The 14,777-nt window shown below is 49.5% G+C and overlaps 1 protein-coding gene across 6 annotated transcripts in view; it reads right to left on the bottom strand.

Annotated features, from left to right (window-relative positions):
• HDAC4 (histone deacetylase 4) overlaps window positions 1–13,893 on the bottom strand; it is a 167,676-nt gene extending 153,783 nt beyond the window's left edge. For 2 of the 6 annotated variants that reach the window (XM_033064445.2, XM_033064451.2), the window contains exon 1: window positions 13,761–13,892. The gene's annotated coding sequence lies outside the window, so the exon portion shown is untranslated. Of the gene's footprint in view, window positions 1–10,520; window positions 10,592–13,213; window positions 13,255–13,760 lie in introns of those variants that run through there. The other 4 variants (XM_033064449.2, XM_033064450.2, XM_033064447.2 and 1 more) reach the window with 4 other exon arrangements.
• Window positions 13,894–14,777: the final 884 nt, after the last annotated feature.

Raw genomic sequence — 14,777 nt, 5'->3', positions numbered from 1 at the left:
CTCTGCTGCAGAGCACTTTCGCTGGGTCATGCCAAACTTCTCATCCACCAACACCTCCAAATCCTTTATGGCTTTTCACACTAAACAGAACAGACAGAATACTCCTCCCTGAAACCTGCTCCTCTTTCAGGGTGGGAATAAAGCAAAGTCATTTACACCTGCTTTTGTCCCTCTTCAGCCTTTTAAAACATCAAAGCCCAACCTTCGTGGTCTTTTATTTGCTTTCTTGGAGCTTGGGATTCTGCACCTTTGCATGCTCCTAAATCTGCTCCTGTAACTTCTGGCTAACAGCTCCAGCTTCCACACCAGGAGCAATTGCTCAGCTTTCAAGATAAGCTGCCATTAGTCACCAAAGCTCTGCTCTGCAGGATCTCCTCTCACTTTACCCACCTTATCACCTGCTGCTTGGGATACTCTGAAATAAATTAACAGGAAAGAACACAAGGAAAAAACTAAACAAATCCAAAGACGCTTTGAGTAAACGTTAATCTGGATCCATCTTGTAGCTGACAGGAGGTTGTACTGAGGTGGAGCTGGTCTTTTCCCCCTAGTAACAAGTGACAGGACAGGAGGAAATAGCCTCAGGTTGTGCCAGGGGAGGTTAGTGTTTGGTATTTAGAAAAAATTCTGCGTGGAGAGAGTTGTCAGTCCCTGGGCAGCAGTGGAATCCCCATGCCTGGAGGGATTTAAAAGTCATGTGGATGTGGGTCAGAGGCAGTGCTGGCGGAACTGTTGGATTTGATTATGATCTTACAGAATTTTTCCAACCTAAATCATTCTACGTTTCCATAAAGATCAATTAAGCTACATTAGAGCAGAGGAGAAAAAAATGGCCTGACAGTCAATGCCTGCAGCCACCTCCGGCCAAGTGCAGCCCCTTCCTGTGGGAAACCATGCACAGCCTCAGCACACCCTGACAAACACCTCCTCGGGATGTCAGGCTGCTGAACACTTACATTTCAGCACCGGTTTTACATTCAAGCAAAGCTCGGGGCCACTACAAAGCAAACACGAGTCCCATTACCTCAGAGCACTCAGCATGCAAAGCACACTCCAAGGCTGGGGTGGGGGAAGGTTGGGGGGGGAGGGTGGAAAGGAGATTGCAGGAATTTTTTCCTGAAATGTAATGGGGAGATAAGATCAAGTGAAAAGGAGCAGAGGCTGCTGACATATCTAGACTCCCAGAAGCCAGTAAATATGCAAATGGGCTGCCATTTCTGCCAGTAACACTCAGAACCAACTTTGATTCTGCTAAAATACATCGTATTAAACAAGGGAGATAAGCCTGGCACTGAATCCACATAGAACAGCTCCCTTTGACCAAGACAGCTTTACTTCTCACTTCAGGAAATCCGGAACAAAGCTTTCTGTTCAAAGAGTCTCCACTCTGACTATCAGTGTTTATGAATAACTTTGCTCATTTACCTTTTAGTAGTCTGACTTGCAAGTGCTATTAAAAACTCTCCGTAAAGACATAAACCATCCTGGAAAAGCTGCATCCATCGAGACCCAGTCACAAACTCTTCCCCGAACCAGGACAGGCCTTGCTGCCCCGAAGCCACAAACAGCAAATTTCACACGAGATGTCAGAGAAGAAAAAAGCAAAGGCATATTGAGTGTGCATCCCTGGAGACAGAGATTATAGAGCAAGAACTGAAGTTGATGTGACCTGATAGCAATGATAAACTCAGGAGATGCTAAAGGCATTCCCTGGACATCCATCTGTTGTCCTTGGGGTTTGGACAGACACTCCAGGCAGAAATACGGATGCATGAAAATACTGAATATAGACATGATTTGTTTTCATATATAGGAAGTACATACGTATGAAATAAATAGACGTATATTCAAACACCAGAAGCAAAGAAAGCATTTCTCATTTTCACTCCATTTTGTCTGCCTACCACCTCTGAATCAGCAAGATGAGCTCAAAGGCCAGTGCTGGTTACAGTCTGAGACACGCATTTTGCACATTGCTAAGCTGCCATGGCAGGGGTTGAACTCAGCTTCAATATCTGATTCCATTCAATAAGGTTGTTCCCTAACAGAGGGAAAATAGTACAATCTGCACCCTTCCTCAACAGCCCCCGGTTGCTCTTCCAAGACTCCACCACATGGACAAGAGCACCAAGAACTTCAGGCAACCGCCAGCACCAAAAAATAAACATGTACAGAAACTAGGGAGATATAAAAAATAAACCCCAGACCTGTGCAGGCTGAATAAGCCTCCCACATGCAGCACAACAAAATAGGAACAATTTCCCCAGCAATGCCAGGCACTGCAGGGAGATGAAAGCAGGCTCCAGTTCTCCAGGAGCAGGACCTGCAGGCACCAGGGAGGCCTCAGGAATTCCCAGGAGCAGGAAGCCAGCCCCAAACCTGTAGCAAACACAGCAGAGAGAAATTCAACAGGAGGTGGCTGGGGAAGGCTCCCAGTGCTGCAGGAAGGTTATGACAAAGCAGTTTGCTGGCAGGGAAGAGAAGCAGAGACATGGACAAGGCTGCTCCAGGAGTGAAGAGCCTTGGAAAAAGGGAATAGCCCAGCAGCTGGGAAATGCCAGCCCAGGGAACACCTGTGTTCACATGAGCTCAGTAATCCATGCCCCTCCCATAGCAGCCAACCCCAGCACTGCCTGGTAGGAGAGCACCAGGACCTGGCCCAGGTTTGCCTGGCTTTCACAGCCATGCTCACTGGCTGGCTCCAGCAAATGCTCACAATTCCCTTATCCCTATTCAAAGGCTGCCACAATTCCAATTGTTGTTGCCAGTGCTAGGAATGAGCCTCAGAGCTATACGCTGAGGCCCTGAAATTTAAATATACGATAACACTGTAAATAAAAGGAAACAAATTCCTTAAGGAAAACCTTTTCACATGCCAGATCAGTTCCCAATAGTAACTGCTCTGCTTTGACAAGAGATAAATATTTACAGCCTGAAACAGAGAACACCTTGTGTCGCAATACTGGCACAAAAACCTTGTCAGTCCTGGTATCCTGAAGAGAGGGTTTTGATATTTTAAAGGGAAAAAATTAGAAATAAACCCCCAAGCTGAGCACTTAGAAACACACACACATTATTGTGCTCATTTACCCCACCAAAACAAAAACCTGAAAGTAGTCACACAGAGAAATTGTCAAACATGCTGAATCCAGAACAGATTTTCTCAAAAGGAGACCTCATCCCCCAGGGAATGTAGACAGTTTACAGCAAAAGTCTAAATTATTGCCAAAAATACGCTGCTTTTTTTTTTTTATTGATTTAAATATAGTCTAAGTTGCTCCTCTTAGACATTTCTCTAGCAAATGCAGACACTGAAGATTTTTTTCCTACTGGAGCAAAAAGGCAGCAGGGAGGATCAAATGGGGCATCCCACACTGGGAATACTCTGGGGAAGAGAAAGCCCAACAGCTAAAGCGTGAGCTTTAGCCTCCCAACCTCTGGGCCTGATCAGCTCCTTCCAGCTAAGGAAAGAATGTGGGGAATGCCATTCATAGTGTCACTTGGGAAGACCCAGGAGTGGGCAGTGGAGATGGCTGGGTATCCTTGTCCAAGGGAGGAGGGTGATAAGTCTGCTGCAGGGAGATGCTCTCATTTCTGCTCAGCTCAGCCTGCTCGGCTGTGCTGCCATTTCCAAGGAGCTGAACACTTCATCAAACAGGAGTGCTTTTCTTTGCTGCACTGCCTGTGCAGTGCACTCCAAACCCCTGTTTCTGAGCAGATGTGCACGAGGCCAGCCTAGCTGAGCTGTTACAGGGCAGGATTTCATATATGAGGTGCAATTTTCCTCACCCAACTGCTGTTGGGGCTTTTACAGCCCGCTCCCTTTGAAGTGGGGCAGCCCGGGAAGAGGTCAATGTCTACCAGCCACTCTCCATTCCCTAACTTCCTCCTCCCCTTCCCGGGAATTATTCCCCCGGGCAGAAATGTCCTGCCTTGGCCTGGCTGCTGCCAGGACCAGTGCTGCCCCACCATCCCATCCCTGCAGTCAGCCAAGCCTTATGTTCCATGCTCAAGTTCTCCGTTTGCTCTCCTGCCTCCTGCATCCCTGCACAGCAGTTTATTTTTAGACCAGTATTTTTAGAGCAAAGCCCAGAAGCAGCACACTTTCAATGCCAAACAGAATTCAGCTGTGACTCTAATGCTGTCAACTGACAGGAGGACACTTGGGTTTGGTGGCCACGCAATGCTGGTGTGTGACTCCAGGGCTCTGCTGGCCACTGGGCTCTCCCACCTGCACACACCACTGGCTCTGGGCTACCACAAGGGATGGTGACTCTGCCACTCCCTGCGCAGCGAGCTCTTTCCAAAGCCTGGCAACTCATTTGAGGAAAAAACTGCTTGCCCCTTGGGTCCACATGAATGCTTGTAGTCTGGGGTCACCATTCACAGCCAGTTCAAGGCAAAGGGGAAATCCCTGATGGCATTACCAGGTGCAGGATCAAGCCCTCAAGCACCAATTCAGACAAGGAGAAGTGCCTCAATATACAAAGTGAGGCTCCTGCCTAGCTTTATCATCAGCTCTCTGGAGCAGAGGTGGTTTTCAAGTTCTAAATACTATTTGCCTTCTTTTGACTACGGCCCATTGTTTCAGTGCAATTATAGAATAAAAGAATCAGATCCAGCAGGTACCACCACCACCTTTTTCCTTTGACAGAACGCAACCTAGCAGAGGCAACACAACCTAGCAGAGGCAGAACACAACCTAGCATAGCAAGAGACACCCAGATATAGCAACTGACATGAACAAGACCACCCAAAATCTGCAGGGATGGCTCAGAAAATTGCACACTAAAAGTCTTTACTGCTGTCAACAGCTCATAGAATGTCCTCCTGAACAGGATTGCAATGACAAGGCCATCTTCTCCAAGTCATAAAGCAGCCAGTGACAGAGCCACACTCTGCCTGAAATCACATCAAGCCTTTTTGCCCACTGACCCAGAAGTCTCCAGCTTTTCTGTAGGTTTGATCATTTATAACACAAAACCTCAGATTACTTTTCCCCATCGCAAGCTGGTGGTTTTTGAAAAGCTTCAAGCAGGAAGTTTTTTTCCAAATGTTAAATATTTCATTCACTGTTATGGTTAGGCCCATCCTCAAAGGCTCTGTCCAAGGCACAGGGAGCAGATGAGGCAGCAGGGATGAAAAAGGGGATGAAGAAAAGCCTGACAAGGAGAGGCAAACACAGTCCCCAAGGAAGCATTATGTACCTATCATGTACAATCAGAATAAATACTCCTTTCTAGTCTTCTCCCTCCTCCTTTGATCATTTTTCCAGGTCAGTATCTTGAGAGAGGCAGTCCTGACTCAAATGTATCCTTTAGCCTCCACCAGGAGGTGACAGTAGGTATCAGTTGTGGAAATAAATACGTAAAGAACATTTCCTCCCAATCAAAGCACTGCTATTTTACTCAAATAGGAAATCTGTCTTGGGCAGCAGAAATGCAAAACAGAATCCACATGGAGAGTAATTTATTTTGGAAGGTTCACATGCATCAGGTAGTGAGGAAGAACCAAAATGCAAATGCAAATCACAGTAGCCAGTGTCTGTCGCAGCCCACTGGAAGGACTGGTCACTCAGCAGGACATCCAACACCAGATCCCAACACATCTGACTCTGTGCCCTCTTTGCCTTGCCCTCCCTTCCTCTTCAGCACAGAGTAAGGACAAGAAACGAAGTTTGAGCGTTCTCACCACCCAGCACACCCAGGCCCTCACTGCCCTGCTGAGCAAGAGCAGCAGAGCACTAAAACTGGAGAACTTGGGTGATCCTTGCAGCAATTCCCACCCACAGCAGGGCTCAGGGGCACAGAATGCAGGGGATGGTTTGGCGGCCAACAGCACAAAGAGCAGAGCCAGACCAAGCTTTCTGCTTTGCATGGGGAGCAAAGACAGGCTGAGCTTTGCAACAACCCAACAGAAATGCTGCTCACATTCATGGAATGATGAAGGTTGGAAAAGACCTCTAGCACCATCGAGTCCAACCATTCACTCAGCCACATCTGTTTCTTTCCCTGTCTATGAAGATGCCCCAGTAGCACAAACCACACTCAAACTGCACCATCTCCCTGGGAAGGCAGCAGGAAGCTGCACTTCACTGTGTTCTTGCCTTCTCCAGCTTTAAAAAGGTACCAGCCTTCATCCCCTGCAGCAAGACCTCCACAAGAAACACGATCCAGTTTCCCCCGAGTTATTCCAAAGCGTTCTGCGCTTCCTTTTCCCCAAGCAGGATGCAGAAATAAGCCAGGCTCCCCAGCAGGACGCACACCTCGCTGTGCTGCACAAGGCCCAGCTTGGTGTCACCATCTCGGCCGCCTCGTCCCTGCTGTGACTGGGACAGGTCCCCTCTCCTGATTAACCCATAGCACTGGGGACAGCAGTTTCCTTTTACTGCAAGTCTCAGCTGGCTGGAGAAACGACCCTCTTCACTTGAAAAGATGAGTGGCAGTGCTGTAAAACATAACCCAGCCTGCAGGAAAGTTCTGTTTCACCCATGAATTCTTCCTTCAGGACCATCCTGATGGACAGTCTACACACAGCTTCCCCTTCCAGTGCTCCCTGGGAATTCTGTGATCATTGCATCCCTATCTGTCTGCAGTTGGACCCATCGCATACAAAGCCAAGGCCAACAGCCAATCTTCCATCTCACCCCGCCTCCTTCCAAACCAGTGTTCACAACTACCTGCCCATTTCTCCATTCTCCATGCCCTGAGCTGCCAAGGCTAAAGCTCACAGACTGTTCCAGTCTGCACAATCCTCGTCGTTATAAAGGTGTGAAAACCACAGTTTTTCGTCACTTTTGTGCACATTATTTGAGCAGAGAAGCAAATCTCACCACTCCACAGGCACACGGACGTGCAGCAAAAGGCAGCCCATTTTTTTGGCTCACCAGGAAAAGCACCTGCCTTGAGGATTTTACCAGAATCCACTCCTTTCTGAGAATTTCTTGAGAACAGCACACACCAGAATAAATTTCTCATTGTGGACCCTTCCCTTGGAGATGAAATTTTGTCAATACAACCCCAAAACCAACTCAAGCATTATTTTCCCTGAGCAAATAAGCTCCATAAGCTGTTGGAGCACATCAGGAAAATCCAGGCAGGAGAAGGACGTGAAATGACTGGTGACAGCCCAGTCATGAGTAACTGCTATTGCTCAAAGTGGAGTGAACACAAATTCTATCAGCAAACCAATGCTCCCGCGCGTGACAAATGGAAGTTCATTTTACACAGAACAAGACACAGTGTACTATTGCTCCCAGAATTTAACTGTAATTAAGTCTCGCTGACAGACACCTCATTAAAGCACCACTTCTCCAGAAAAATTAATAAAGTGAATTATTTCCTATGTGTGAAATATCAGGGTTTTTCACTGCTCATGAAAGATACATGGAGTTCAGTTGAGCTGGATGTCAGTGCTCCCCAGAATGAAGGAGTGACACACTTAAAAAGACATTTAAAACAACACATTGCTGCGCTGCCAAAACCCAGGATGAGATGCTCAGCCCCTGCACGCTATTTTATCCTGTGATGGCAGAAAATAAAACCTCTAAACTACAATTCTTCTGCCAGCAGATACAGATAGATACATAGATAGACGAAAGAACTGGTTTGTTATTAGAAAACCAAACTAAATTAAGACAACCGAGTTTTGGCCAAACTGAAAAAAAAAAAAAAAAGGATTCCTATGACACAAAGATCCAGTTTTCAAACTGCAACTTTTTGGGGTTTAAATGCTTATTATGTGAGGAACAAAGGTTCAGCCATTGATTAAGGGGGCAGAGGGCTGAGTGTGCCCAGGACCACAAGCCAACACACATCCCTCTGTACCGGGACATGGTTCTTTGAGGCACATTTTAATCAAACTTCTCTGAGTCAATATGCAATACAAAAATGAGCTAAAAAAATATGAAACTGATCAAGATGTGCCCAGTAATAATTGCCACAAAAAATGCCTGAATTTTCAGAGGGGAAGGCCAAGCTGCAATTCCTTGCAAAGGGAAAACCACAGAAGCTTTCCAAGAGATTTTACAGTCTTTTTCTAATTGTTACCTTTTCCAGTATCATTACACAACCTCCGTGAGCTTTCCTGCTTCTCTACCCCTCTCTTTATTTCACCCATTCTCCCCACACCAACATCTTCTAAATGCTGTGAGGCAGCTCCTTTAAGAGAGTCAGAAATACAGTGCAGATTTTTCTCTCCTCCTCCTCCTCTCAGTTTAAACTGCCCAAATCTTTCCGGTGAAGAACATTGCCCAAAATCTGCTCACTATTCAAGCAGCCCTGGCAATGACAAGCAGCACTTCATGAATCATCTGTTATATATTGCCTTATCAACATGGTCCACTGCAGGAGAAAGTAAACCTGGTCCACTTTGGGCTTGCGCACAACACAATCAAAATGCAAGTGGCATTAATTACAGGAGGGCTATGAGGAGTTCCCTGATACAAGGATTCAATATAGACTATGTATTTATATACTTGAGGTAACCTAAATCGAACCAAAATGCTAACAGCCATTTCCTCCCCCACCACACAGAGTTTCTACTTTAATATCTTAAAAGACTATTTGCCCCCTTTACTGGTTTGCAATACTGCTACATTTCTAATTATTAAAGCAGACAGCTTTAGTGTTTGTCAGCTTCAGTTACTTGAGGAAAATACACATTTTTATGGGGTTTTTTTTTTCCCCCAAGCTCAACAAGTAAGGGGAACCTTGCACTGCTCTGTTTCTTTGCACTGCTCTGGAGCATTGGTGTGCTTGGACGTGGGGAAGCTGGAAGCAAAGGTAAATGGAAGGGAGAAGCTATCCATGAGGGAACGAAGCTCAAAACTGAAAAGCAATTGTGAATTCAGTGACAAGACACATCCCTGTGGTTGGCTTCTCCACTCAGTGAAACACATGTCTACAAAAGCACAAACTCAAGAGGTTCCAGCAGGACTCTGATAAAATCTAAACCCACACAGACTCGGTAGCAGGATTGAAAAAGATGATGGAAAAGTGACAGGATAACTGGAAACTAGCTAAAGGTGAACTGGCAGAGCAATGAAGTAGAATGTGACACAATTGAAGAAGTCAGCAAGAAGAATACTTGGCAAATATTTAACAAATGTCATTACCAGTGGCCCAGTAACACGTTCAATTAATATTTCCTTGTGGTTTGGGACAAGCTCTGCCATTTAGAATAGGTCAGCAACAGATCCCACTGAGCAAATAAACTCATCTGTGTGTATACTCAGCCACCGATACGAGTGAAAAACAGTCCCAAGAGCTGGGGTTCCTATTTTTTATTTATAAATCCACAATGCCAAGGAGTGCACAAACACTTCTTTAGCTGGAGGAGGACACCAAAGAAGCATTTTAACCCCAAGATCAAGCTGGCACAGCTGGGCAGTGAGCACTCAGTTTCTCAAACCCAGAAGGGAGCATCAGGTAACCCCCAGAGACCCAAGGTAACCTCAAACAGCTCATGGGGACAGCTGGTTACAGTGATCTTAGAAAGGCACAGCCCGGCATACCAACATGAGGAGAGCACTGGAAGATGAAGGAAAACTCTCCTGAAATATTTGATTTATCTCATATTATGCATTTATGGGAAAGTTTTAGTCTCAACACTTCGTTTGCAATGTGTCTGGGCACTTGAGGTATAGAAAGTCTGCAGCTTCCCTCGATTTGAACCGGCAAATGAACCTTGAAGACAAGTTTCAGGCACTGCAGCAGGTTTCTGAAGCACAGATACACCTTAAGCTGTCTTTAAAAGGTCTATTCCCCAGAAAGCACAAAACATTTGTAAGAGAGATAAAGAGGGTAAATTGAGCTAAACCCACAGGCAATTTTAACCTTTGTTTTGAACAAGTCCTGCTCCTCACCTCTGCGGTCCCACAGGAGATCTAATGTTGAAGACTCAACTCCAGCTTTTCCGCAGGCTGTGAACAGGCAGCTGCTGTGCTTCCACCTCTGCCCATGGGAGGAAGGAATTCTCAAAGGACTAAAGATAAGGGTGGGCAGGCCCTGGCATAGGGTGCCCAGAGAAGCTGTGGCTGCCCCTGGATGGGGCTGGATGAGCTTTAAGGTCCCTCCCAATCCAAACCATCCCCTGATTGTACAGCCAGGAGAAGAACAGGCACTGACCATGGGAGCTGCAGTCACTATGCTCAAGCTGCTGCTCTCCAGGAGTGGGCAAACCACAAGGCTGGCACGTCATGTGCTGGTGCTGAAAGCAGAACAACCTGACAAGTTGGGCAAAGCCTCCACCCAAAACAATCCCTCAGCTTACACAGGCCCATGGCACTTGCAGATCTTCCCACACCAAATGCTCCAAGAACTCAGGAGGCAGTCTGGAGTTCAAGTCCTTAAAGATTTGGGCAAAACATGTTTCTTCAAGATAACCCACTGCCATCTGCACCGACCTAAATATATTCTATCAGCTCCTGCTAGGAGCTGATTTCTTCAGTTCATCGATCTCCAGGTGTCTGTAAACACACTGCTACTAGTTTAAGAAAAAACCCTCATTCTTGTATTTACCTTTTCTTGTATGAACTTCCTCCAAGGTGTTAACTGCACTGCTGTTTTTTATCTTTTTTGCATTTTCTGGGACATTGCCTGTGAAACATAAGCACAGCAGAGAGTTGCATCTTCACCAGCACAAGGATTATGCAAGAAGTTACTCCTACTGTTTTCATCTACTCTTGGAATGGTTTGGGTGAAAAGGAATCTTAAAGCCCATCCCATGCCATGGGCAGGGGCACCTTCCCCTATCTCAGGTTGCTCCAAGCCCTCTCCAGCCTGGCCTTTCTTTATTTTCCTGGTAATGCATCATGAAAAGGCAAGCAAGAAAGTGAAACTGATTTCCCCTACAGGGTTCACCTGCATCCCACACCTAGGACCTGGGTCTCCTCCACTTGTTATCTCCTATTCTGGACACTCCCTGGGCTTCTCAAGAACCTGGTAATTCACACCTGGCAGTTCTCCTCTACTTTAGGATAGTCCGTTTAGGAGATTTTAGGAGACAGCAGCACATAGACACAGGCTACCCAACAGACATCTCCTCCCAAGGGAATACAAGCTTTTCATGCCATACATGTGCCTTCCTTCCACACTTCCATCCTGTTGAGCAAACGATAAATCTGGTCTTCTGAGCTGATTTTCAAAATGCTTCCCATAACCTGTCTCCTTTCTAAGGCTAAGTCCCGAAGCAAAATAAGCAAACAAAAAAAACAGAGTGGCAAAGTTAAAATTGTGAAGATTTAAAGATGCTTTTTCCCTAAGTTTAGACCACCAAGGGCACAGCTTAATATCAACACCAGGAATCTGTCAGATGCACATGCTCAAACATGCCATTCAAGGACAGAGGGAAAAAGCAGAAAATCCTGGAAAGCTGCATCTTCCACATTTCACTTTACCCAGAAAATCTGCAGTCACTAAAACTTACTCTTTCTAACTGGGTGGCATTTTACATTTCCAAATGTAATTGAGTGAGCATGTTACCATGGCGACAGCAGGGTTCTGCAATAACTTTGTTGCCTTGTAATTGCTGTATATTTGTATACAAGCAGCTGAGCTTTCTTTAATTCAATGCCCTCAACTCTTCCAGCGAGGCTGCAGAGCGACGGCGGCAGCTTTTTAGGCTGAGAACTCCCAACAGTGGTGCTGGAAACATCAGAAACGATTAAAACTCAGCACCACGACCAACTGCATTACACACACACCAAAAAAAAAAAAAAAAAACCACCAAGAAACCCTGCCAAGAACCAGATTATTATATAAACTTCAGAGCTCCTTAGCTTTTAAAAATGTTGCCGTTACAACAACAACCAAGAAAAAAAAAAAAAAAGCACAATTCAGATAATTAACTCCAGGTAGATCTGGCAATGAGCGAAGCACTTTGAGGACAGGGAATAAATGCAGCACGAGTCCCATTTATTGGCAGGGCATAATACCAGTAAATCAAAACGCCTTGGCCAGGGAATTATTCACCCGCTGTGGGTCCCAGAGCCAAATAATGCTTGCTCCATCTCCCCGGCCTCAAAGCAGCGCTGTGAGGACAAGGGGATGCAGCTGTGGGAAAGGAGCACGGCACCGAGCTGCCTGGTGGGAAAGAAGCGGCCAGGAGAAGCGGGAGAGCCAGTGCCTCGCCGCACACCCCATCCCAGGGTTTTACAAGGCATTTTCACACCCTGAAACCACCCACACCTTCCCGACACAGATCCCCACTCCTCGGCAGCGTTTCCAGAGCTGTGATCCAGCCCGGAATATGAGGCAAGGCTGGAACACGAAATCCGCTCGTACGAGCGTTCGCGGCGACGAGCCTGATTTTTGCAAAGCTGCCAAAAGAGCCGATCGACAGGCGGAAACCCACCAAAACCTGCACCTTTCCCTGCCGCGGAGTGGGCGCACAACACAATTACGCAAGTGCTTCGAGCGAAGAGCAGGTTCCCTTCCCCTCCAGCCGCTGCCCAGCACCGAGCACTGACAGCGTCTCATTATTGTTATGTAAATCCATCTGCTCCGCCGGGCTGTCAGAAACACCGCGGAGAGCACCTCTGGGCCAGCGGGCAACATTCTGGGGGAGCGCCGGGATCGCGCAGCATCTTCCCCTGATAAATCCCTGCAGCAAAACCCACACGCGGCTACCGGGCAACACCTCCCTCTGCTCGCGCTCCGCCGCCAGCCCCGAACCTCGGCTTTTTCTGCTTCGTTCCGCCCCGTGCAAGCCGAGGTTCGAGGTTTCGCAGCGGCACACGTGGTTTGTCCCCCACTCGAGCCCCTAAAAGCGGAGTTCTGGCGGCGGGGTTGTAGCCCGGGGCCTCAGACCTGTCACTGCCACCGCCGGGCTCCCCGGGAGCGCCGTGCTGCCGAGGGCAGCACCCCCCGTCCTCTCCTGCTGGGCACAAAAAAAGCCATTTTGGGGCTTTTTTTCCAGGAGGAGGTGGGTGCCGCAGGGCCCTCGGCCGAGCCCAGCAGCCGTTGAGAGCAGGGCGAGAGGAGGCAAACTTTCCCTAAGTGCCGCGTTATTCCCGGGAAAAAGACAAGGGAAGGTGGCGCGGGGAGAAAGGATGGAAGAACCGACCCGGGCCGCGGCCCGCCCGGCGCCGCAGGGCCCCGCCGCGGGCGTCGCCCCCGCCGCAGGGCCGCGCCCGCCCCGCCGAGCCGCGGGGCCGGGTTCTCGCGCGGCGCTACCCGCGGCCCGCCGCTCGCTCACCCCGCCGGGAACTCACCGCCGCCCGCATCGCCCCGCCGAGCCCCGCACGGACCGAGCGCCGCCGCCGCCGGGGGGGGACGAGGCGGAGCCGCGGCCGCCCGGGCGGGGCGGGGCGGAGGGCGGGGCTGGAGGAAGCGGCGGCCCCTCCCGCCCCATTCACAAAAAACCGGGTCCCGCGCGCTGATTGGGCGGCGGCGCTGCCCGTCACGCCCCCCGAGCACCGCCTATCCCGCCCGCCGCGCCTGGCCCGGGTCGCTGGCGCGCGGTGGCCCCGCCCCGCCCGGCGCACCACCCAATCAGCGCGCTGCCTGGGGCGCCGCGCGGCTCAAATCCGCCCGCCACCGCCGCGCGGGTGCCTCCGATTGGCCGCACCAGCTGCCCATCACCGCCCCCTCCCACGGCCGCAGCGCAGCAGCGAGCAGCGGCCCCCGGGAGCGGCCCCGCCGCGCCGCGAGCCCGCCGGGCGGGCAGGCGAGCGGCCTTAAAGGGCCCGCGTCGCGGGCAACCCGGGCGCAGCGGCGGGATCGGCGCGGCTCGGAGGAGGCGGAGCGCCGCGTACTGACCTGGGCGGCGGGCGAGACGGGGACGCTGCGCGGCGATGGCCCCCCCGGCGCGGAGCGCGCCACCGACGGACTCAGCCCGTGACGGGTTCCGCCATCTTGGAAATTTTTTTTAGCTGGGGGTGTCACGTGGTGCAACCATTTTTTCCCTGCGGCCAATCAGCGGGCGCGGGTTATTTATAGCCGCGCGGGGGAAGGGGCCCAATTGGGCCCCGCCCCGAGCGCCCCCGACCACGCCCCGTGGCGCGCGGCCCGTCGCCATGGTGACCGGGGGGCGGGGCGGCTGCCGCCATGTTGGCGCCGAGCCCACGGCCCCATCGGGATCGGGGGACCGGATTTCTGACCTGCCTTCCCCGTGGCCACAGCAGCTGCGATCCATACCGTACAGACGGTGTTGCGATAAAACGTGCAACCTGGGGGTTTTTTACCGCCGGTTTTCCGTAGCCTCGGTCCCGCTCCCTCTCGGTTCTGTGTTGCCCGTCAGATATCTCCTGTAGCAGCAAACAGCTGGAGCGAGGCGGCAGAAAGGGCAGGGTATGCTTCAACATGTTCGCCTGAATTACCGAGAGGAAATAAAGAAATAAAAATAAACGTACTTTAAAATATTCTAAATATTTTTATTCTAAAAGGAGTTGTCCTGCATGCTTCTCTCCTACCCCCATTTTCACAGCTACCATTCAACGTTTATCTGATTTTTCAGGTGTACGTAGAATTACCCCGTTAAACTGGCACATTTTGCTTCGCTCGTATTTTGTTGATTCACACGGTACCCAAAACTCCCAGAGTCCTGCACCCAAACATTCCTGATGATGGGATGGAAAATACTGCAGTATTGGGTGCAAGGAAGCTTGTCTTGTAGGACACAACCTGATGGGAACATCCCACCAGTGATGTATTATGCCATTATTTCTGTTTGCCAGAGAAGCTGTGGCCACCCCTGGATCCCTGGAAGTGTCCAAGGCCAGATTGGACACTGGGCTTGGAGCAACTTGGGGTAGTGGAAAGGAGATTTCCTGCTCA

This window comes from Catharus ustulatus, chromosome 7 (assembly GCF_009819885.2).
Source record: "Catharus ustulatus isolate bCatUst1 chromosome 7, bCatUst1.pri.v2, whole genome shotgun sequence".
Lineage (NCBI taxonomy): Eukaryota > Metazoa > Chordata > Aves > Passeriformes > Turdidae > Catharus > Catharus ustulatus.
The sequence above is the reverse complement of the archived record's forward strand: the minus strand, read 5'-3'. Positions and strand labels throughout refer to the sequence as shown.